The sequence below is a fragment of the Balaenoptera musculus genome, chromosome 15, assembly GCF_009873245.2.
Source record: "Balaenoptera musculus isolate JJ_BM4_2016_0621 chromosome 15, mBalMus1.pri.v3, whole genome shotgun sequence".
NCBI lineage: Eukaryota > Metazoa > Chordata > Mammalia > Artiodactyla > Balaenopteridae > Balaenoptera > Balaenoptera musculus.
This window is the reverse complement of record NC_045799.1, coordinates 47,148,921-47,174,489: the sequence shown is the minus strand read 5'-3', so window position 1 is coordinate 47,174,489 and position 25,569 is coordinate 47,148,921. Positions and strand designations below refer to the sequence as shown.

The following is a 25,569-nucleotide window of genomic DNA, read 5'->3' as shown; positions in this document are numbered from 1 at the left end:
CATCATGAACACAAGACCTAGCGGGAGCAAGCTCACATGGTGTTCAAGAACCACACAGCTCCCTTGTTAGGCTCAGAGCGGTGACGGAGGTGTGGGGAATACGTATGGGGAATAGGAGAAGGGGCTCGTTCACTCGAGATGCTTACAAGTGCAGGTGGGAAGACCACACACTGCTGCACACAGTTAGTCAACCCTCGGGAGCAGGTCTGAGCTGGTGAGTAGCTCAGACAGGAAGGGGGACAAATGCAACCCTGGAAGGAAGGACTCCCAGCTTCCATACAGGTACCAGGTACGCCTGAGCTCCACATCAGACCTGCTACCCTGGGGTCAGCTGGCCTCGCTCCCACCCTTGTTCAGAGCAGCTCCCTCTATGCAGACTGTGTTTAATTAAGACCAGATAAAAGGGCTTCTGTTTTCTGACTCTTGCTCCCATGTGGAGTTGAAAGGAAGCAAACATCTAGGGAAAGGAGGGATGTTATTACCGAGTCCCTCAGAGACAGGATTGGAGATGCAGAGTCTGGGCCCTGCTGCTTTGCCACCTCCCTCCCCCATTCCCCCGTGTATCCCAAGGCCACCTGCGCCCACTGAGGGACAACCTACAGCATGTCCACGGAGCAGGGATGAAGTGCAGTTTGGAGGCATGTACTTTTTCAGGTTCCTGGAAGAGACAGAGAACTGTTTAAGTTCCATTTTCCCTTTTACTGATACAAACTGATTGATTTGTAGGATGCTTCCATTTCCTTGGAAGTAAACACCATTCCTTAAAATCCTCCAAGCAGTTAGCTGGCCTGAGCCTTTCTGCCCTGGGCCTTCCCCAGGATGTAGCTGGTGAGGAGCATTTTGTGGCTGGTGCGGAATCAGCCACACCCTCCCCACACCCCTGAGCCTGTGGAGGAACCTGGGGCCAAGATGATCAGAGCTAAGACGACTTTTCTGTGAAGGCCAAAAATCAGGCCACAGTCTCTTGATGCCACATGATAACCAAATCCTTTCATTCCTCCCCCTATTTTGGTTTTTTGGTTTTTTTAGAAATAGATTGTAAACCAAATCTCATCAATATATAAAACAGAGCTGCTTTCCAGAAGTTGCTGGAAGAACCAAAGCCCTGCTCCCCTACCCCATCACTCTTTATCCTCCAGCCCATTCCCGCCCCTGCCCCCCACAAGGCAGGAAACACCAAGAACTGGGAAGCATGGTCTCCCTTCATTTTCAGGAATGGCAGATGAATCATTTTGAAGGTCTCTTCCAGTCGGAGAGTCTCTTCTCTGTGGCGTAGTCACAAGCACTCACTCTCAAGCTGTCTGCGCAGAGGAGTAAATCCAGGCCTTGCCTTCCAAACCTGGCCCCTTTATGGACTCTCCTTGCTCTGACATTGGAGCTGCCCTTCATGTAGTTGCAGAGCCTGGAAACCTGGTACCATCTGCCTTGATGAATCCACTACCTGGCCTTCTCGGTCCTGGCTACTCAAAGTGCGGTCCATGGACCACCAGTATGGGTGTCACCTGGGTGGTGGATAGGATGCAGAATCTCTGCCCCCCCACCCCGCCCAGATCTACTGAATCGGAATCTACATTTTAGCAAGATCTTCTGGAAACTCGTATGCACATTACAGGGTGAGAAGCAAGTGGTACCCAGCTCTATTTACTTTCCATTTCTATTGCCCATTAACCCATGGGCTCTTGCCTCTGGATGGGACAGCTCTCTGGGGCCATTCACACTCCAGAGTCCTCCTCCAGATCAGGCTGAGGCTAGCATCCCCCCAGGTCCTTCCTTAATCACCCAGCCTTTGCATCCCCGCCGTGTGCTCCCACAACTGTGACCTCCTTCCATTCCTTCAGTTGTCTATCCTCCCTCTTTGTAAGGTTAATTACTGTGTATCCCGAAGATCTCAGCTAAGGCATCACCTCCTCTCTGTAGCCTCCTGTGACCCAGATCGGATCACATCTCCTGTCTGTGTGAGCTAAGAGCACTCTGGACCTTTCCTCTGATAGCAGTTATCAGAATGTGTAATTATACATCTATTTATGGGATGGTTTGATTAACATCTGTCTCCCTGCTGGTCTCAATTCTCCATGAAGGTAGGGACTGTGTCAGTTTCACTCGTCACTCTATCCCACAGCCTGACTTCAGGCCTGACACATCATGGATGCCCCCCAGGCATTAAGCTGAGCCAAAGAAACCTGGTACAAAGGACTAGATGCTGTGTGATCTGTTATGTGAAGTTTGTAGAAAAGTCAAACTAAAGATATAGAAAGCAGAGCATTGGTTGCCCGCATATGGGGGTAGAAGTAAGGAGTGGCTACAAATGGACTTGGAGGAACTTTGGTGGGGGGGTGGAAGTGTTCTAAAACTGGACTGTGGTGATGGTTGCACAGTTGTATAAAATTTGACAAAAATCATCAAACTGTACAGTTACATGGGTGAGTTTTATGGTATGTAAATTACACCTCAGTAAAGCTGTTCGAAAATGAGTGAAATGAAATGAACCAGAATCTCACAGGTGACTACATCGACATGGCTGCTGTCATGTTCCCTCCCCGCCCCCCTTCCAGTGCAGAGATGTGCTTGTTCGGCACGGCTGGGTGAATGACCAGGCCCAAATCAACTCCCTCTCACACCCTCCCTTCACCCTGAGCTGAGCTCAGATGCAGGTGCTGAAACTGCAGTTCCTTTGATGGTGCCCCAGAGCCAGGGCAAGAGGAGATTCATGATTTTTAATAAACCTCAGCCCTCGTGGTAGCTCCACCCTCTCTCTAATTGGACAAATCTGCTTTGGGCACAGCCCAGAAATCAGGACATCTTTGTAGCGATCGCTGCAGAGTTTAGCAAAATAACCAAGTATTGGGAGCTGCAGTACAGTCAAGGATTCCCCCTTCCCTCCCAGATCATCAAAAATGCCCAGCCACTTTTAGTCATACTAGAATTCTTCTGACTGCATTCTTTTTTTTTTTTCCATTTTTGAAGTATGGTTGTGTTTTTTTTTTTAACATCTTTATTGGAGTATAATTGCTTTACAATGGTGTGTTAGTTTCTGCTTTATAACAAAGTGAATCAGTTATACATATACATATGTTCCCATCTCTCTTCCCTCGTGCGTCTCCCTCCCTCCCACCCTCCCTATCCCACCCCTCTAGGTGGTCACAAAGCACCGAGCTGATCTCCCTGTGCTATGCGACTGCTTCCCACTAGCTATCTATTTTACGTTTGGTAGTGTATATATGTCCATGACACTCTCTCACTTGGTCACAGCTTACCCTTCCCCCTCCCCATATCCTCAAGTCCATTCTCTAGTAGGTCTGTGTCTTTATTCCCATCTTACCCCTAGGTTCTTCATGACCTTTTTTTTTTTTTCTTAGATTCCATAAATATGTGTTAGCATACGGTATTTGTTTTTCTCTTTCTGACTTACTTCACTCTGTATGACAGACTCTAGGTCCATCCACCTCACTACAGATATCTCAATATGGTTTCTTTTTATGGCTAAGTAATATTCCATTGTATATATGTGCCATATCTTCTTTATCCATTCATCCGATGATGGACACTTAGGTTGCTTCCATGTCCTGGCTATTGTAAATAGAGCTGCAATGAACATTTTGGTACATGACTCTTTTTGAATTACGGTTTTCTCAGGGTATATGCCCAGTACTGGGATTGCTGGGTCGTATGGTAGTTCTATTTTTAGTTTTTTAAGGAATCTCCATACTGTTCTCCATAGTGGCTGTATCAATTTACATTCCCACCAACAGTGCAAGATGGTTCTCTTTTCTCCACGCCCTCTCCAGCATTTATTGTTTCTAAATTTTTTGATGATGGCCATTCTGACCGGTGTGAGATGATATCTCATTGTAGTTTTGATTTGCATTTCTCTAGTGATTAATGATGTTGAGCATTCTTTCATGTGTTTGTTGGCAATCTGTATATCTTCTTTGGAGAAATGTCTATTTAGGTCTTCTGCCCATTTTTGGATTGGGTTGTTTGTTTTTTTGTTATTGAGCTGCATGAGCTGCTTGTAAATCTTGGAGATTACTGCATTCTTTTCTCCTCTGATTTTGCATGGCTTTCTCGGTCATCCTGCAGATTAGTTCAAGCCCCGTACGTGGAAGAATGTGGCTCTAGCATGAAAGGTGTTGGCTTACAAGCCAGGCTGACATTCGGCCCTTCTCAGCAGCGCTGATCGGGCCATATCTATTCTGACATGCTGGTTTGTTCTTCCCTGGTGCTGCATAGTTAGAATGGCCCCTCTGCTTTCAAGGAACACGCTTGTCACAAATTAGAAGGCTTGGCCTGCAATGTAAGATATTTGTTTTCACATACACTGACACTATAAATAACGGCCTTGGAAAATCTGTGTCATTAATTAGAAGCTTTCTTTATCACTAATTTTCTAAAAATTTGACAATGAGATGTTACATGGAGTCCACCTCTAAAGTAAATAGGCCAATGTGCCAGTTCGGGGAGGTTAATTACAGTGACAAATAGATCCTGTGTTAGTTTCCCATTGCTGTGTAATAAGTGGCCACAAACTTAGAAGCTTAAAACAGCACCTATTTATTTTCTCACCGTTTGTTGGTCAGCTGTCCAGACACACTGTGACTGGGTTCTCTCCTCAGTGTCTCACAAGGCTAAAATCAAGCGTCAGCCATCAGCGGGGAATATCCTTAAGGCAGGTACCTGTCACTCTTTGAATCTCTTTCACCAGGAAGAGCTCACCTGTGTAGGTTAGCCCCACCAAGAATTATCTCCCTGTCTGAAAGTCACCTGCTTAGAGATCTTAATTATACTGGCAAATTCTGTCTTTAGCAGCAACTATATTAGTGTTTGAATAACTGTGAGAAAGTGTATGTGTATCACCAGGGCTGTCAGAATTCTGCCTACCACAGACCCCTAAATGCATCGTGGCACAAACCGAACAAAAGACACCTCCTCCTCACACAACATTTCGAGGAGTGGGGTTAGCCCATTTCCAGGTCAGCCAAGGGCATGGACCCATGGGGCCTCTGCCATCTTCTACGTGTGGCTTCCAAGATCTTCCTGACCATGACAGCAGCCAGCAGAAGGGGTCGGACGTGGAGGAGCTTGATATGAAAGGTCTTTATGGACCAGGCCTGAGAGTGGCGGCCCATCACTTCTGCCTGCTTAAATTTGATCGGCTGGAACTCAGTCACATGATGGCACCTCACTGCAAGGGATGCTGGGATGTGCTGTGTTTAGCTGGGTACCACTTCCCAGTGGCATCTATACAGCCTGGTTAGGAGAGCACCCATTTTTGGTGGATAGCTAGACATTCCTCTGCTACAATTGCTCTTTGGGGAAACAGTATGGAATGAATCCATCCAAATGAAGGATATTGTCCTCCAAGGTTTAAAGTTGACATGAAAGAACCAACATCTCACTTTTGACCAAAAGACAGACACCATTTTTAAAGACATCAACATACATATTACTCCTAACTTAATTTCATTGTATTTACTAGATTTCATCTCAAAAGCCTTTGATAGTTTGAAAAATCATATCCACTCCCAAATGATGAAGAGTTGAATGACTGGACTTTTTCTGAAGGATATGATACTCAAAATCTGAATTCCAAATACATTTTGAAAGATAGAAAACTTGAGAAAAACGGTATCACCTCCCAAGGTGACTACTTTTAATTACAACATTAATTAGAAAATAAAAGTTCTCGATATTTTCTTTAAAAAATCTTGTGTTTGACTCATACCTAATCATTGTCAGTCCTTCATATTAGGAAAAATTTTGTTTGGATGAAATAAATATAAAGGTTCTGAATTGCCAAGACAGCATTTACTAAATTTGGTCTACTCAAATTTCTGAAAGTTACTTTCCCCATGCTATTCTAGATACAACTCAAGAATTACAGCAATTTCCTTTTTTTTCCCACTCCGCTTTTTTACTTTACATACTTCCTTTTGGTTCTTCAAAAGGCAACAGATAAAATAAATTTTAGAGGAAAAACATTTTTTCTAAGAATGTGCCATTTGAGAACCCCCAAACAATGCCCGTGGTATCACTGACCTAATTTCTGTTGTGTCCTGTAAGATTCAACACTTCTCACAAAGGAGTGAGGAAAAGGGAGACCCAGTGAGAAGATGGGGCTGGCAGTCGTTTTCAAAGACTTACCTTAGTTCACGCAATGAGGCAAATAAACAACTGGAAATTAAAGAAGAATTCTACCTTCTTGACTTATGTGTAGCCACAGAATCACAATTAGAGAAGCTTGAGGTTTGGTGTGTTGTGTGTGTGTGTGCCCATGTGCACATGTCCGTGTGGACAAGAAAAGTGGAAATTCATTTCTACCTTTTATTTTGAACTTGAAGCCTAGCGGCATGATGTCAAAATGAAATTAGGTCTTTGCACAAGGAGATGTCACTCCGAGCCTTCTCTCTGTGTCTGCTAGACCGTACATTGTACCTGTGTAGAATGGTAATCGCTAAGTCTGGCTGAGAGAGGAAGTGCCTTGAAAGTCATGAGCAGTTAAGGAACTGGACTGAAAAACTTAAAAAGAGGCAGTAATTCAGAGCAAATGAGGGTAAAGGTGAGCGTGGTAGGTACATTTGAACCAAGTTGTCAGTGAGGTCTGAGAGCAAATGAGAGTGGGGAGGGGACAGGAGAAGTGGAGCCACGGCTCCGGTGGGCTGTGCACCACTGGAGTTGTGTTCAGTTACAGGGGATAGAAAACTCAATGAAGAGTGGCTTAAACTCATAGGTGCCTATTTATCTCCAGGGAGGGATTTCCCAGGAGTCAGTTCAAGGGCTAGCACCGTGCCTTTGCAGTGTCATTGATGTGCCATCTTTCTGGCTGGCAAAGCTTCTCTTTGGTCCTCGTGGTTTCAAGATGGAGGCTCTATTTAGGGAAAGGACTGTTGGAGTCGTGATGTTAGAGGAATACACTGGGAAGGCAGAGGAAGTGATCAGGGTGGAAGGGATGGATTTGAGGTATTAATAATGACAAAGTCTACCATGGTGTGATTCCACAGGTGAGTATCTGAGGTAGGGTGGAAGATAAGACCCTTGGACGGGAAGAATTCAAGAAACGGAGAGTCAGGATGTTGAGAAGATCATCCACATCTATCGTATAATGAAATCTCCAAAAATTAAGACAGAAATGGTATTTTTTTTTAATTAACGATCACTCCCTCTTCCCCATCACACATCCATATGACCTTCCACTGCCCTCGGGATGGGCGTAGGAGAACAAATTCCTTGGTGCAGTTGCTATAACGCACCATGAGTCTCTTGTTTTTCTTCGTACTCTGCGTCCTCCTGGTCTCCTCCAGAGACCTCTAGAGACACACCACCCTGTGTTGGTGGGACAGGCAACCTTTAGCTTGGGAACACTCTGTTCCTCTGGCTCCTGGGGACTAAAGGACCCCAACGGAAGGCCATTCTCCTGCTGATCACCCACCCTGTGGGGCACACTCTCAACTTTCCTCCTAACGAATCCTAGGATCGCTTTCAAGAGACTACTTTATTACCTTCTTTCCTCCTTCCCTTCACTCCCTAGAGGACCAAACAGCCTGACCTCAGCTGCCTGATCCGCTCTTGGGGCTCAAAATATATCAAAATCTCAAAAGCCAAAACATAAAAAATAAAACAAAAACTAGAAAGATGATTTTGCTGACTGTGTAAGAAGCTACTCACTTCCTTGCTGCTGGCTCTTTTATTGGCTTGGAAACAATTTTCAATTTAGTTACCTCTCACCTAAAAGATTTCCATTGCCTTAGAGATTTATCTTGAGAAAAACTTCTTTCTTTCTTTGAATGTCTCATTGTTAGTACATTCTGGAAATAATCCTCTCCCCATAGGATACAATATTGGGGCTCAGGCTTCAGCCAGGAATAGAAAAATTCCGCTAAGCCTCTCCCTTTAGCAGAGGAAAAAGCAGATAGGAGCAGCTCTCCTCCCACATCCCCAGATCTCCGCAGCCAGCTTTGGTGTCTGCAAAGTAAAACTCAGCCCTGTCATGTTGCTGTCTCCACAGCTGCCTCCCAGCTGAGGGAAAGACCACCCAATACATCCTGCTGATGTGGACATTATTCCAACACCAAATTGTTGAGGTCTTTAGAGCATAGCTGCTCCTCCCGTGGCCATCTCCTTAGAAGTTTAGGAAAATAGAACAGGTCTCCCTACTTTCCCCCAGTTATGGCGTTTCTTTCCATTATTTTGTGCCCCAGTAGGATTCATTCCTTCACTGTTGACCAGCTGGATCTCTGGGCTCCAGCAAAGGGGCCTAATATAATTTCATTACGAAACAGCATCTGATTTCAGCTGATTCCATTCACTTCTGACCTGGAGGTTAAGCATTTCAAAAGATCTGGTTTTCTTCCTTCTGCCCCCTCTTGAAATTCCCTGTTTGGATTTGCTCGGCCACCTCCACTCTCCTGGGCTCATAACTCTCACTGTTGGGGAGGTTCCCTCCCGACTACCTTGGGTGTCAGTTTCTATGAACAAGAAGGGACAAGACTGGGTGACAGCCTACACCTGTGTCATCTTGCATCATCAGAGGAAAGAAGGGGGACATACTTACCAGAGTCCATAAATGCATACTCAGTAGGACTTTGTCATGTCCATGTGGTGGGCAAGAACCAAAGGGTACAGTTCTCAGAGCTTGCAGAGACCCCAGACCGGCTTGCCTCTCCCTCTCTCCCTTCCTTTTCTTTTAATGTCTAGAGAGTTGTTCTGCCACATCATATGCAACTTACAGCAGACGGGCAGCCTGTCCACCTGTGTGTGCGTAATTGTGCGTACCTGTGTGTGTACACCTGTGTGTGATGGATGGCAGTGGTAGTGGGTATTGACAGAATGCTTAAAAGCTGTGGGGAGAGGGTAGGCAGATTACAGATACTATAAGGTGACTGCATCGCAGGAAACTGAGGTGACTTTCACAGTGAGAGGGATACCCTCAGCTCAGAAGCTGTGAGTGCTCACTCATCAAAGGCTAGAACGGCCTCTCTGAAACACAGCTGTGTAAACTTCAACAGGCTGGAGTCCAGATGGGAATAATCCTTACCTCTTCCTCAGCCCCTCAGGATGTGTCTCTGACATTGTGGGCACTCGGTAAATATTTCATAACAGAATGCCTGACGAGGTGTGTAAAAGGACCGCGGATGAAACCATGTACGTGCAGTGATGCCATACATGGGCTGACTGTGGGATGGCCACCCCAAGCCTCTTAAATGATCTTATGCAAGTGAAGATGACACCCAGGACCAGGGGGGTGCAGCAGAGAGAGGGTGTGTGTTGAATGGGCAGGTCTGCCTTGGGATGTTTCCAGGAACGTACACCATGGAAGTATAAAATGTTGGGGTATAAAAGAGAGGGCGCATTCAGAGAGCCAGGCAAGCCGGTGCCCCTTTGGGTGATGTCGTAGGGAACTTATGCAGGTGGGCGGACCACCTGAGAACAGCCGGCAGTGTGGGAAAGCAAGGAAGATGATTCAGAAAAGGCAGACAGTGAATCCGAGGCGTTGATCACAAAGGCAGAGGAATGGGTCCAACGGCAACAATGCGATTTGAGAAGAAATAACCCAAAGCTGGAAAACGGGGCATTCTTTGTGCATACCCAGCGTGGCTGCCACCAGCCACAGGTGTCTCTGGAGCCCTTGAAGGGTGGCGCGTCCCAACTGAGGTGTGTGGTAAGTGTGGAACACACCAGATCACAAACCCCTAGTGTGGAAAAGGAGAATGTAAGATAGCACATTAATATGTTGATATCAATTGCATGTGATGTAATTATGTGATTATCATGTGGATATATTCAGTTTTTAAAAACACTAAATTAATTGCACTTGCTTATTTTTACTTGTTTTTTTTTTATTGGAGTATAGATGACTTACAATGTTGTGTTAGTTTCTGCTGTACAGCAAAGTGAATCAGTTATACATATATCCACTCTTTTTTAGATTCTTTTCCCATAAAGGTCATTACAGAGTATTGAGTAAAGTTTCCTGTGCTATACAGTAGTCCTTGTTAGTTATCTATTTTATATATAGTAGTGTATTTATGTCAATCCCAGCCTCCTCATTTATCCCATCCCTCCTTTCCCACTTGGTAACCATAAGTTTGCTTTCTACATCTGTGACTCTACTTCTGTTTTGTAAATAAGTTCATTTGTACCATTTTTTTTAGATTCCACATATCATATTTTACTTTTTTTGAACTAAAAATATTACTTCAAAAGTAGAAATTTGTGAATTGTATGTGTAGCTCACGTTATACTTCTCTTTGCTAGCCCTACTCTAGATGCACTTGCAGCAAAGTTTAGGGCAAGGGGAAGAGGAAGGGTGGGGAGAGAGTGTCATGGGAGTAGCAGTCGTGTTGGGCTTGGGGTGAACTTCCTGCTGTGGGCCGTTGGGCAAGCTACCTCCTCTCGGTGAGCCTCAGTTTCTGCACCTGTAACACGGTGCCTGCTGATGATGTCAGTTTCATGGCGTTGCTGTTACACCTGAGTAGGAAACCGTGCAGAGCCTCTCACAGGACACCGTGCATAAAGCACGGGGTCCTCAAATAGCAGTTCCTGTCCTCCCAGAGTAACACATCAGAGCATCCAGAGGCAGCGAGGCGGAGCTGAGATAAAGGTTAACAAACTCTGAACGTGTCTCGACTTTCTCCATGTCCTGGTTTTGCAGCGGACTGGGCAAGTGAAGAGAGGAAAGTCCGTTGGAGAAACCAAACGGAGGCGAGGAAGGACTTCCGCCAGCCCACGATGACAAAGCCAGTCTACCTGGTTTGGAAGGAGCAGGGGATGGCAACACAGAAAGGGTCCTGAGAGTGAGCAGGAGAGCTCAGAAGGGCCCTGTCCAGTATTGCTAAAGGCTGCTCTCTCATGTACTTGGATTAAGCAGTTACTTTTGCTTCTGTTAGGTAAAGCAGTGTGGTTTTCTAGTTCTGTGCAATTTTGGAAAACTTCTTTGAGTTAGACACAGCCTTGGCAGACTCCGGCATTAATAAACACCCCAAACAGCTGTTAGCATCCCCGAAAAAGACAGCAAAACCTGTGCTTATTGTTCAGCTCAAAGACTCACAAGGAGGAGGGGAAGCCATGTACTTGCTGCTAATAAATAGACATCACCTCTCAGAGAATGTCCCGCGATCCTGGTGGGGCTCGGCGGCAGCAAAGGTGAATTCTTTCGGAGGCCCCTGGTGGTGATTGGACACTTCCTAACTAAAGGAAACTGAAGCCAAAGAACACTGATGGATGAGAAATCCATCATCCAATTCCAACCTGTCAGATTCACAGTTCAAGAATGGTCAATATGTCTTCTTTCATTAGTCTCAACGAGGGGAAAGGAAAATAGATGCCTGGCTAGCTTAGGACAGCAGATAATCACCAAATTACTCCAGGTGGTGTCCCGAAAACCACCGGTCTGGAAAGAGTTCACGAGACCTGCTTCTCTTTGTAAATTGTATGTGTAGCTCGCGTTATATTTCTCTTTGCGAGCGCTACTCTAGATGCACTTGCAACAAAGTTTAGGGAGAGGGGAAGAGGAAGGGTGGGGAGAGAGTGTCATGGGAGTAGCGGTCGTGCTGGGCTTGGGGTGAGCTTCCTGCTGTGGGCCGTTGGGCAAGCTACGTCCTCTCGGTGAGCCTCGGTTTCTCATGCAGTGGCGCCCACGACTTGGTCCATCCCCCCAGGAGCATCCAGGCGCTGTTCAGTGGAACTCAGTTTCTTATTTATAAAATGAAGATCATCAGCACATCAAAGGACCTCCTCAAACCAGTTCTCTTATCTTATGGGGAAAAGAAGGCCCCAAACGTCATTCTGGAAATGACTGGAGGGCATTGTGAATTGCCCTGAGCTTTCAGGGACCCCTCTCCTCTGGGTGGCCAATACACCACACCGATGGTTTCATCCAGCCAAGCCGAGGAGATGCCGACCACCTGAAAGATGCACAAAAAGACATACCACAAGCATTGAAAATGGCCCACTACTCACATTCTTCACTGTGCGCCTTAGGCATAAAGGAAATTCCAAAATACAACTCCTTTCTCACCGGCAGTATGTTCTCGTGGGGAAATTGGTCTTGGTGTTAATAATCAGTTTGTCTTATTAAATTGTCCTCTTCCCTGCCCCATCACCCAAATGGGCAGAGAATTCCAAGTCAGCTGAATAATTTCACCATTGAGTGAAGCCACTTAATAAGTGTGGGCTTTCTTCTGGCAAACCCTAAATAATCTTGTCACATTGAGAAGGAGGCAGTGTTTTTAGCCAGAGTATAAAAATGTTGCTTTAGTAGGCAATGTGTTGAAAGGAAGGAAGAAAGGGAGGCAGGGAGGAAAGAAGGGAGGGAGGAAAGACAGTTTCGGCTTGGCAGCTCAGACAACTCAGATGTAACTCACTTCCCCCACAGGTCTGTGACACCTGGTTGGGACACTTTTCCCCAAGACTCCCAAGTGGTTAGGTTCATGCCATTCTTCCTCTGTGTTGCATTTTCTCTCTTAAGGCACAGACAGGCCTGTGCTACATCCTTACTGACCTCAAAACCCAAAATTATAGAAAAGGAGTCTAATTAGAAAACACTACATGTGAATATTCCCCACAATTCTCCAAACCCAGTTTTTAAAAGTCTTCCCTTCACTCCCAGTGGCCTGAGATGTAGGGCCTTCTCCACCGTCTGATTGGTTTTTCGGCCTCTGCCACGTGCTGCCAACGAGATGCTCAGGCCTCTGGGCTTGTCCAGATCCCCGGCCCTTTGGGGTCTGCAGGCAGCACGTTCTTCTTTGGCACAGCGTCCTCGTGGGGCTCGGGTCCCTGGGTGATTCCTAACTATGCAGCTCACACACTCGTGAGGGCAAACTGTGGTTCTTTTCTCCCTACATCTTCTTTGCTCTCCTGGGATGGTGACAACGTGACTTTTCTATGGCTTTTATCAGCCAGATAAAGAGGGCTCTTCCACCTCCAAACACTCGTGAGATCCTCTTTCCCAGTCACCAATATACTGAGTCCTGCCCCCTTCACCAGCCACATCTGTCCCATGGTGTGCTGGCAATGGCTCCACCTGGCTCACAAGAGCCAACCATGCATGTCTCTTTTTTTTTTGACCACGTGGGATCTTAGTTCCCTGACCAGGGATCGAACCTGTGCCCCCTGCAGTAGAAGCACAGAGTCCTAACCACTGGACCGCCAGGGAATTCCCCCATGCACATCTTTTCCCGACTTTGCCATCACGGAGGTGGCCTAACATTGGCCATGGGGGTGGTATCTATACCATGGAAATCGGCAAATGCTGCGTATCAGGACTTCCCCTGCACCCAGAGTGTCGCTTACTAAACATCTACCAGATCATCACTGTGTCCATGTACTGGCATCACCACCTCAAACTCAACAGCCATCCCCAAAACCACCTGCCCACTTCCATTTTTCTTAAAGATGGGTTTCTTCCCCAAAAAAGTTAGACCTAAATTGAATGTTTCAAAACATAATCCTATTGTTGAAAAAGTTTAACAGTTCTTAGCAGTAACATCCCCGCTTTTTGAACGAAGACATAAGCAGAATAAATGTGTCTGTATATATATGTATGCATGTACATATGTATTTAGATGTGTATATAAAACAGGGAAAAACAGGTCGGGCTTGACTGAAGCATAACATAAGGTAGCAGATGGGTCGGGGGAGACATGAGGAGGGAGCTTCCCCTGCTTACCATGTCCTCATTTCAGTTTCCTCAAAGAAACAACAGACTCTCTGGGTCACATTTTGAGAAATGTGGAACTGCTTATTTTTTTGATCACCTTTATTGAGGTATAATTTGCATACTAAAAATCACCATTTTTAAAACTTTTTATTTAAAAATAACTTTAGACTTACAGAAAAAGCTGCAAACATAGCACAGAGAATTCCCACATACGTTTCACCTAGCTTTCCCTAATGGTAACATCTCCTATAACCAGAATACAGTTATCCAAACCAGGAAACTAACACTGGTATGGTGCTATTAACTAACTACAGAACTTATTCAAATTTTACCAGCTTTTCGTTTTCTAGTCCAACCCAGGACCCCACATTGCATTTAGTTGTATGTCTCTTTAGTTGCTTTCAATCCATGACACATCCTTAGTCTTTCTTCATGACCTAATTTTGAAGAGTCCAGGCCAGTTTGAGTTTGTGTCCTGTTTTCTCATGATGTGGTTGAGGTTATACCTGTTCTGATGAAATACCCCTGTGACCTGGTGCTCTTTTCAGCATGTCCCGTGGTGGGGGAGTGGGGGTGACGTTGGTATGTTTTATTACTGGTGATGTAACCTTCATCACTTAATGCTTTTGAGATCCATCCATGTAGTCGTGTGTATGGGTTGTATACAGAGGGAGTTTATCCCATGTTATTGCCAGGTAGAATCCCATTGTACAGATGTACCACCATTTTTATCCAACCACATCTGGGTTGTTTCCAGATTAGGGTTCTTATGAAGAAAGCTGCTATGAACATCCATGTACAAGAGTTAGTGTCTACAGATGGTCTCATTTCTCTTGGGTAAATAGCTGGGTGTGGTATGTAAGTGTATGTTCATCTTTTAACCTTTTACCGACATGCGTGTACCTTTTTGTATTCGCACCAGCGATGTATGAGAGTTCCTGTAGCTCCACCTTCCCACCAACACTCGATACTGTTGGTCTTTTTAATTTCAACCATTCTAGTGAGTGTGTAGAGGTATCTCATTGTGGTATTTACTTGCATTTCCCTAATGACTATTAATGTTGAGCATCTTTTTTTTTAACTTTATGAAATTAAAGAGTTGTTATTTTTTTATAAATTTATTTTATTTATCTTTTGGCTGCATTGGGTCTTTGTTGCTGCACGTGGGCTTTCTCTAGTTGCGGCGAGCAGGGGCTACTCTTTGTTGCAGTGCACAGGCTTCTTATTGCGGTGGCCTCTCTTGTCATGGACCACGAGCTTTAGGCGCATGGGCTTCAGTAGTTGTGGCATGGGGGATCAGTAGTTGTAGCTCGCGGACTCTAGAGCACAGGCTCAGTAGTCGTGGCACACAGGCTTAGTTGCTCTGTGGCATGTGGGATCTTCCTGGACCAGGGCTCGAACTCATGTACCCTGCATTGGCAGGCAGATTCTTAACCACTGTGCCACCAGGGAAGTCCTGTTGAGCATCTTTTAATGAGCTTATTTCTCATTCATTTATGTTCTTTAAGTGTCTGCTCGAATATTTTACATGTTTTTAATTGTGTTGTTTGTCTCCTTATTTTTGAGTTCTAAGTGTTCTTTATATATGTTGAATACAAGTACTTTATAAATATATATTTTGCAACTTTTTTCCCAGTCTGTGGCCTTCCTTTTCATTTTCTTAACAGTGTCTTTGAAGAGCAAAGTTTTGTTGTTTTTTTTAAATTTTATTTTGATGTCCATTTTATCGATATTTTTCTTTCCTGGTTTTCCTTAAAAGTTTAGTGTTCTATCTAATAAATTTTTGTGTAACCCAGGGTCCCAAAGTTTTCTTCTATATTGTCGTCTTGAATGAGTACCAAGTGGCAGTATAGCTTCTGGTGTTTTTTTTTTTTTTTCTTTCAGTTTCTCTGCCTACTTCCTTAGCTCTTAATTTAGAAGCCAATCCTCTTCCAATAGTTGAGTGCATGAAGAATCATGAATCTGGCCAGTGAAGGAGTGCTTGTAATAATCGTGGCATATTTGATTCTTTTGCTCCATAAATGCTCATGGGTTGGTTCAGTGGGGCACCTGCTACTCAGTCTTAGTCTGGATGCTCCCAAAACAAACCCGGAGGCAAGGACTAGGCTGAAGACTGTGGTGTACTGGTAGACATTTAACAATTGGCTCTCCTGGGGGAAAAAAGCTGTGACTTGTAGCATTTGCTCATTTCCATGGTGTAAATACCTACACCATGACCAATTTTAAGCTACCAATACATCAATGAACTTACAACACTGCTGAAAGTTTAATAACTGGCCCTTGTGAGCTGACACGAGCCTGCTCCAGCACACCACCGGCTGCAGGAAGTTTATTTGAGATGAAGCCCTGGAAGCAGAAGCGAGGGAGTGGAGGGGGGAGACAAGACAGGGAAAACAGGTGGCCTCAGGCAGAAACGCACGGAGCCACTGGCCCCAGGTGAGGTAGGAAGCCATCCTGGGTAGGAAGCTGCCAGGGTGTCTTAAGTTTTCCAAGGGGCATCAACAGCATCTGCTCCACGTACCACACGCTTCTTTACACACTGGATTACCACTAGTAAACAACCCCCTGGGTCCCTCTAGGTCCACAGTCAAAGGCGCCTTGTTTGGTGCAAACTGGCTGATAAAGTACAACGGAGAAGAGCTGCTTTCCGCGTCCATTAGGTAATGCTTTCTCTATCAGCTCCTATCAGTGGATTCAAAGTCCCCACCTGACCAGACCCAGGGACACTGGCATTCCCTACAGGAGCCATGACGTTTATTTTTTCTTCCTTTCAATTAGTAGATTTTGTTTTCTTCAAAGAAAGGGCAAGGGAAAATTACTTCTTTGTCAGTTCTTAAAAAGACAGGGAATGGAAGTATGAGGAATAGAATCCAATCAAATAATTCCCTCATCCAGGCCACTTAATAACTGGAATTATATATGGGCTGGGTGTGGGGATGTTTTACCAACCAGAACACAAGTCATATTCAAATATTTTCTTATGTCCAAAATGCTTCACTTGTGGTAAGATCTTGAGCTTGGGAAAGCCGTCTGCATTCCTGAGGCTGTCCCACTGACCTTGCCTTGTTGGCTGTCTGACCTAACGTTTCTGTGGTTTTCTCTGTAGATCAGAGACAATCTTATCATGACAAATAATAAGATATTTTCTTAAATGCAGCAGTCCCGTGTTTCTTGGGGCAAGAGGAAGTTGTTTGTGGCTCTGTCTTCTCTGCCGGGGAAGCTTCCCACAGACGGGGAACAGATGGGCCTAGATTTCGACACCATCTGCTTTTCAGTTGTAATTAACATCGGATCCAGGGGTGGGTTGGATTTTACCATTGCGTTGGCCATCCCCGTTGACCGCTGGGGAATCCTAAATCACGTGTTTGTTGGAATATGAAACTTGGGTTGGGTTTCCGTGGATAGGCAGCAGCTCTTATGAGAGGAGGAAGGAAAAGGAAACCCTCCCTGAGTGCCTGCTTGCATTTAAGTGGCCCCCAGATACAGTTGAAGAGAGGAAGATGCCTGCTCATCTTGCCTTGTGTCTGTGTAAAGAACAAAGTGTGAATGATTTCCTGAGTCCCTTTCAGTTCAGTTGGTTCCACTTTTCTTACAAGTTAATTGAAATAATCATGACCCTGGCAACAGTAATATTATCCAGCATTTATTGAAGGCTTGCAACATTCCAGCTACGATGCTATGAATTTTGCATGCATTATCTAGTTTCAAAACAACCAGATGAGGGTAGGTACTGTTATCTTTCCCATTAAAGACAAGGAAAACTGAAACCTTAATGAAATTGAAATACTCACCTTGGGTCACACAGCTGAGATATGGACCAGGCTATCTGATTCCTGCCTCATAACCACGGTTCATCACAGCCTCCACCAACTTCTTTACACCGAGGGAGGGTAGGAGCAACCGGCCGGCAGCTTTCTTCCATTCCTGCTTTGTAGGTTCCAGGAGAGAATGCAAAAACTCAAAGCTGCCACTGTTCTCCAGTCCCTTTATAACCTCAGGGGAATTTCTCTCTCTTGTACTTCAGCGTGCTTTACCCCCATGCCTTGGGTTTTTAGTTGCAACTCTGCATCTTGCTTTTTCTGAGCCCTGGGGGAGGTGAGTGAAAACATGATTAAATTTTACCTCTCTGCCTTGAAGCCCCAGCTCCTAACGTTGGTGTCAGCATCTACAAACTGCAGCAAAAGTCGGTCCCCTTCTCATTATCAGTGGTATTGTTCCTCCAGCAATGGGGAGGATTTTTAGTAGAACATCTGAGAGCATCTCTGTTTTGAGCCCTGATGCTTTCTAAGGGCACACCACATGAATAGAACACAAGAAAGACACCCAAGACCAGCAGTCACTTGTGCTGTGGTCCAGGTACAAAGGATTCCTTGGAATACCCTGAACATCAGCCCAGGGGAAGGACCCTCTGTGCCCAGCTAAGCTAATTGTCTGGCAAGAGAGGTTTTGAACCTCCTAGATAAAAGTCCATAGTAATCACCTGGGAGTGATTTTAGTGGCTTGTCATTGAAGTGTGAAACTGAAGTACTGTAATATGAAGCTTTGGTCCGGCTTCGTTAACTGCACTAGATCTTAAGCAATAAAACGAAGGTCAGAGTTTAAGCCCCACTTAGACACACGGCCCCAGACTGGACCGCTACCCACAGCCATCCAGCCAGTTGGCGCTTTATACCAATCACAAGCGGGACGACCCAGGGTCACCCTCCACCACTAATGGGAAATCTCCTTCCACTCCCGGAGCACATGATCCTGGATCAGTTCTGATATGAGGACACAGTAAAGACACGAAGTTAAGGAAGTGGTTCCAACCTGGCACATCACCATGGCTTTCAACTGGGTGCCCAAAGCTAGATTGTGGGGTGGCCATCTGAGCACCTTCTCAAGTCACTGACCTACCAAGAGCACTAAAACAAGAAAGGTGGTGCCGCTTAACTCAGGTTCCCGCACAACGCAATTGAAGACAAATAAGTTGATTCCCTCCACCTGAAGCAGACAACCACCTATAATAGAAATAAAACAGATCTTCCTGCTTTTTGCTACTGCCAGCCTATTTCTATCACATGTACTTTGTAAGCACTCACATCATCCCACCAACTGAAATTTTTTTTTTTTTAATTTTAGTGAAGTATAGTTGATTTACAATGTTGTGTTAACTTGCTGTATGGCAAAGTGATTCAGTTATACATATATATTGATATATTCTTTTTTTAATATTCTTTTCTATTATGGTTTATCCCAGGATATTGAATATAGTTCCCTGTGCTATGCAGTAGGACCTTGTTGTTTATCCATCCTATATATAATACTTTGTATCTGCTAATCCCGAACTCCCAATCCATCCCTGCCCCACCACAGTTCTTCCTTGGCAACCACAAGTCTTTTCTCTACATCTGTGAGTCTGTTTCTGTTTCATAGATAAGTTCATTTGTATCATATTTTAGATTCCACATATACATGGTATCATATGGTATTTGTCTTTCTCTTTCTGACTTACCTTCTCTTAGTATGATCATCTCTAGGTCCAACCATGTTTGCTGCAAATGGCATTATTTCATTCTCTTTTATGGCTGAGTAGTATTCCATTGTATATATGTACCATATCTTCTTTATCCATTCATCTGTCAATGGGCATTTAGGTTGTTTCCATGTCTTGGCTATTATAAATAGTGTCACCAGCTGAAATTTTAAAGTTGAACAATGCATAATGTGTTTTACTACCTAAATATTAGATATCAAAACTTTGAATTTACCAACAAGAAGTTGCCTACTTAAGAGTAATCCTTTTGCAAAAGAAACTTGAAAGAGGATAGCAATTACAGAAAAAATGGGGGGAAGATTTTGCAGAATATTGACTATGCCTGAACCAGTGGAAATGCATTAGTAAGAGGCTTGATTTCTATACACATTTTTTTATTAATGGAAGATGTGTTTCTCCTCCCCTCTCCACTAAATAAATGTTGAGTAAATATTTAAAGAGCATGGGTTTGAAGAGGCGCCAGATGATGAGCCCGCCTGAAGCACCCGTGTCTCGGGCCAACTCTGTTTTTGGAAGTCCTGGTTCCCTGCCCAGGATTCGCCTGCCATCCACTGTTTGATGTTATCTGGCAGCTGTGGTGCCCACAAGTTCCCAAGACTGTGTTTGGACAGAGAATAACAAAAAACTGACAGAAAGGCAAGAATGCAAATATCTTGATAACTTTAACCAGCCTGGTATCTTTCAAAGGCTCCGCATTGCACAATAAGCTTAGCTCTGACTCTGGCATGGAAATTCCTGCTGTATTGTGGTTTGCCTCGGAAAGGCTCGGCTCGGGTTACTAATAAAAGCTTCAAGGCAAGAAACAGGTTTCTCACCAACCTTGAAGTGAAGAGTTCCAGCATCTTGCAGTTAGTTGAGTAAATGTTGGAATTTCAAAGTCCTCCAGAAAAGTTAAATTCTCTATTTTTTACGATATATCCTCAAGGTAGAGGCCATTATCATTTTCTCAACGAGCCTGAAGAAGAAGAGGCCAGTGCTGGCAAACAAACCTACTGTTAGCCCATGTCACATGGGGTTTTCAGAACTCCCAGAGTATGTCACAAGGGTTTAGTGGCGACGGAAGAGGGGGGGAGTTGCATGGAGAAGTAGGAGAGGCAGAAAGGGAAGAAATAACTCAAGGAAGCATGAGAGGTCTTGAGAAATCTTCAATCCAGTGAGCATCCTGAGCATTCAGACCACATCTCTTCTCTTGCTGCTGAAAGCAATTTGGGTTCAAACCATGACTAGCTTGGGTTGGAGTCATACAAATGGGGTTGAAGTCCAATTTCTGTTTTGTATTGGTGCTGTGACCTTGGGCATATATTCTCTCTGCCTCAATTTCCTGTCTGAAAGGTGGGGATAACAACAGTACCTACCTCATGGGCTAGTTGAGAGGATTAAGTTTTAAAGCAGTTCTGTGCTTAGTCATATGGTCAGTATGCTCAGTGGTCATGTGCTCAATGGTCAATATTCAAAAACTGTTAGCCGTCATCATCATCAGCATCATTATCTTTCTCATCATCACCACCATCATTATCATGGTCCTCATCATCATTACATCACCATCACCATCATCATCATCATCCTCCCCATCACCATCACCGTCATCATCATCATCACCATCCCCACCACCACCGCCACCACCATCACCACCATCATCATCGCCATCCTCCCCATCACCATCATCATCATCATCACCATCACCATCCTCACCATCACCGTCATCATCACCATCCTCACCACCACCACCACACCACCATCATCATCATCACTGTCATCATCATCATCACCATCCACCCCGTCACCATCACCATCATCAACGTCATCGCCATCCTCACCACCAGCACCACCACCACCACCACCACCACCATCATCACCCTCCTCCCCATCACCATCACCGTCACCATCATCATCATCATCATCATCCACCCCATCACCACCACCACCATCATCACCATCACCATATCATCATCCTCACCATCACCATCGTCATCATCACCATCCTCACCACCACCATCATCATCACCATCCTCCCCATCACCCTCACTGTCACCATCATCATCATCCACCCCATCACCACCACCATCATCATCACCATCACCATCTTCTTCATTGTCCCCATCGTCATCCCATCACCATCACTGTCATCACCATCAACATCATCACCATAACAACCACCATCACACCATCAAAAGCACTTTCATCATCACCATCATCATAAGGTTTTTCCAGTAGAGTTAACAGTGATTCCTGATCATCACAGATAGTCTGCGCCTGTGCATCCAAATATCTCAGCCTAGAGTACAGGAGCCTCTCCAAACTGACCTTTGCCTATTTCTGCAGCCTCATCTCTCTCTGCTTCCTCACTCACAATCTGCACTCCAGCCATAGTAAATAATCTGTAGTTTTCAGCACAAACCATGATAATTTATGACACCATGTTTTATTCATCCTGTTCCCTTGCCTAGTCAATTCTGTCCTGGTTTCTTTGCTTGTCTAACTCATGTTCATCTTCTCAGACATGATAGAAGCACCATCTCCTCCAGATAGTCTTACCACACCCTTTCGCTCACTCTCTGAAACCTAGGTTCTGTATCCTTCCTTTAAGCTCACAGAGAATCCAGTGAAGAGCTCTGTGTTTAGCTTTAATACCAAATACTGTGCTTAGGGACTTCCCTGGCGGCACAGTGGTTAAGAATCCTCCTGCCAATGTAGGGGACACAGGTTCGATGCCTGGTCCCGGAAGATCCCACATGCCGCAGAGCAACTAAGCCCGTGCGCCACAGCTACTGATCTTGTGCTCTAGAGCCCGAGAGCCACAGCTAGTGAGCCTACGTGCCACAACTACTGAAGCCCACGCGCCTAGAGACCATGCTCCACAACAAGAGAAGCCATCGCAATGAAAAGCCCACACACTGCAACAAAGGGTACCCCCACTCACTGCAACTAGAGAAAGCCCGTGCGCAGCAACAAAGACCAAACGCAGCCCAAAAAAAAAAATTAAAAAATAAAATAAAATAAATTTATTAAAAAAATGCTGTGCTTACATATTTAGCAGGCATGTTGGTGTTCCATTTTCCTGATCAAAGAATTGGGCAGTTGGACCCGACCTGACGTCACAGTGCTGACAGTTGACAGGTTTCGTGTGGTTGGCTGAGTGCTTTACAATTGTTGAATTCAACCATTCATTCAGGAAGTATTTATTGAGCACATACTATGTGCTAGCCCTGTTCTGGGCACTAGGGATACATCAGAGGGCAAGACAGACAAAGACCCCTGTCCTTGTGGAGCTCACATTCCAAGGAAGGAGACATACAATAAAATAAGCATCATAATAAGAATTGTCTGGTGTGCTGGAAGATAATCTGGGTAATGGAATAAAAGAGGAGGTGGAGCAGGGTCAGAAGCAGGCGAGGGGGAGGGGGCGTGCAGGAGAGGCACACTGAAGGGTCAGTGGGCTCCACAAGGGTGAGGTTTGAACAAAGGCTGAAGGAAACGAGGGACGGAGCCATGTGGACGGCTGCGGAGAGAGTGGGGCAGGCAGAGAGAACAGCCAGTGCAAGGGCCCGGAGGCAGAGCCAGCCGAGGTCATTCAGGGAACAGCCAGGAGACCTGTGTGCCTGGAGCAGAATCCGCAAAGGGAGAGTAGGGGCAGCAGAGCGTCTGTACTCATTACTCAACATCAAGAGATGTTACCTGAGTCCAGATGTGCAGCTTCTCTCTTGGAAGATCAGAAGCTCTGGCCATACTAAGCACATATTCTCATGCAACGTTGGTCAGGGCAGAGCACAGCCTGCCCACCTGAGATGGGCGTCCACTGTCCAGTGAGCCACAGACCCTGCCCCATCCACGTGTCTCATCTCCACACCCTGCGGGCCCCTGTGGGCAGCTGAGGCCGTGGTGCTGGGCAGCAGCCTCTGGCAAGGATGCCCAAACCTGCCACCAACTCCCTGCCCTCAGCCCTGCCTTGACTGTCCTCCTTTCCCTCTGCCCTGATCTGTGCCTGTTCCGTGTAAGCCCAGTGAAGACTTCTGCTAGGCAATACTCTGAAAAGGAAGGAAGCCCACATAGATGAAAGGGAGTTTTCATTCCTGATTCTGCAAAGGAGACTCTTCCTTTGGAAAGAATGAATGGACTTCTTGAAATGTGTGCACGTGCTTGTGGGGAGGGTTGCCGGGGGACCCGGGAAGCATTACTCTTGCTCGGTCATACTCGTCTCCTGTCCTGACAGCAGGGCTTCAGGGGGATTTTTTTTACTTTTTCAAAAATGAACTTATTAACCAAACCCAAAACTGTGTCTTGATCACACCACCTCACACCCAGTAGGATGGCTACTATGAAAAAAAAAAAACCCCAAAAAAACAGAAAATAACAAGTGTTGGTGAAGACGTGGAGAAATTGGAACCCTGTACACAGTTGGCGGGGATGCAAAATGGTGCAGCCACTATGGAACATAGTATGACAGTTCCTCAAAAAACAGAACATAGAATCACCACATGATCCAGCAATTCCACTCCTGGGTATCTACCCCCAAAGCATTGCAAGCAGGGACTCAAACAGATATGTTCAACATATGTTCAACAGATATGTTCAGATATGTTCAACATGTGTTCAACAGATATGTTCAGATATGTTCATCAGATATGTTCAACATATGTTGAACATATGTTCAACATGTACACCATGTTCTTAGCATCATTATTCACAACAGCCACGAAGGCGGAAGCCACCCAAATGTCCAGTGACAGATGAATAGATAAACAGAACGTGTGTATCCGTACAAGGGGCTATTACTCAGCCTTGAAAAGGTAGGACATTCTGACACCTGCTACAACATGTATGAATCTTGAAGACATTATGCTGAGTGAAATAAGCCAGTCACAAAGGGACAAATACTGTAAGATTCCCCTTATATGAGGTCCCTAGAGTATTCACATTCATGGAAACACTAGGGATACTTTCTACGAAAGTAGAAAGGTGGTGGCCGGGGCTGGGTTGAGGGGGAATGGGGAGTTAGTGTTTAATGGAGACAGTTTCAGTTTGGGAGGATGAAAAAGATCTGGAGAGGGTGGTGGTGATGGTGGGACAGCAAAGTGCACGCAATTAATGCCATTGAACTATACACTTAGAAATGGTTAAAATGGTAAAGATTGTGTTGTGCATGCTTACCACAATAAAAAAATTAAAATGAAATTTTTAAAAGTCAAAAAACAACATTGAGAGATATATGTATCTTTTTATAATATATATCTATACATATCTATATCTTTGTATCTGTATCTATATCTATCTATCTAGATGTATATAGACAGAGAGAGAGAGAAGCATGTACTAGAGAGGTAGGTCGCTGGGTTCACATCTTGCCTCTGCCACCTAGTAGCTATGTGACCTGAGCCAAGTTAATGAACTTGGTCCCCTCTGCGAGCAGGCGGGATTAACCCAGTGCCCTGTCCTGCAGCCATTGTTGTGAGGGTCATTGGAGCATGTGTGTGCCTGGCCCCCAGGGAGTCCCTGTAAGACCCACATGGACATCAGCCCAGCTACAGAAACCTGTCCCCAGACCCTGCCTTTAGTGGCTATTGAGGGGAAATGGCAGTTATCACCCCCACTCCCTTGAGAAACTGACAACCAAGCGAAATAAATGAGGTCCTCAGGGACTCTGGAGCCACTCTCAGAGTGGACCCTGTGCTAGAGGCATCTGGGGTGGGAGGAAGAGAGAAGAGAGAGAAAAAAGGAAAAGGACATTTCTCCAGAGTAGGCAGATCTCATTCCCAAGGCTCCAAAACAGTGACCCCAGTTGTGCTGACCTCCGAGAACACCGTCAGCCATGGGCTTCATCTGGGCATCGTGAGAGGCTTCAAGTAACATAGTTACAGGGTTTATGCCAATGAGCAGGTATATTAACATATACTCACTTCCTTTAGTGTTTGAGTCCCTGCGAGAGAATCCTCTTCAGGTGGAAACGGTTCCAAAGACCTTCGGCTGCCAACTACAGAAGGACTAGGGGTGGGACTAAGGAGGAGCGTTCCCGTGTTCTGTTGGTCTCAGCTTTGAGAGCGATGCCCTGGCTGGGTACACACTCACCTGGGCCGGACTGCTGGTGCCGGCTCCCGTGGATGTTTCCCCAGCAGGAGCCAGTGTTGAGGCTGGGCTTGCCCTCCTGGTTCTATCACAATTGCAGGACACACCTCAGCAAACAATCCGCAGGGAAATTTGAAAAGACAAGGTTTATTACTCACAGAACCTGGGGGGTACACGGCATGTCCGGGGCCACACAGTGAGGTCACGGGGAGGGGTTGGGGGGAAGAGAGAGAGAACAGTCCTGAGGTTCTTCCTTTAATGAGGTCAAGGATGGGGTGTCTAGGGTTGCTCTGGGTCGCTCTTTATTGGCAAATTTAAA

General features: G+C 45.4%; 1 protein-coding gene and 1 non-coding gene across 3 annotated transcripts in view; one reads left to right on the top strand and one right to left on the bottom strand.

Moving 5' to 3' along the window:
- Nucleotides 1-25,569, top strand: part of SLC24A3 (solute carrier family 24 member 3) — a 472,654-nt gene that overhangs the window by 306,570 nt on the left and 140,515 nt on the right. The gene's annotated exons all lie outside the window — the stretch shown is intronic.
- On the bottom strand, nucleotides 13,078-13,150 carry TRNAR-UCU. The gene has a single exon. It is a non-coding gene; the product is annotated as a tRNA-Arg (tRNA).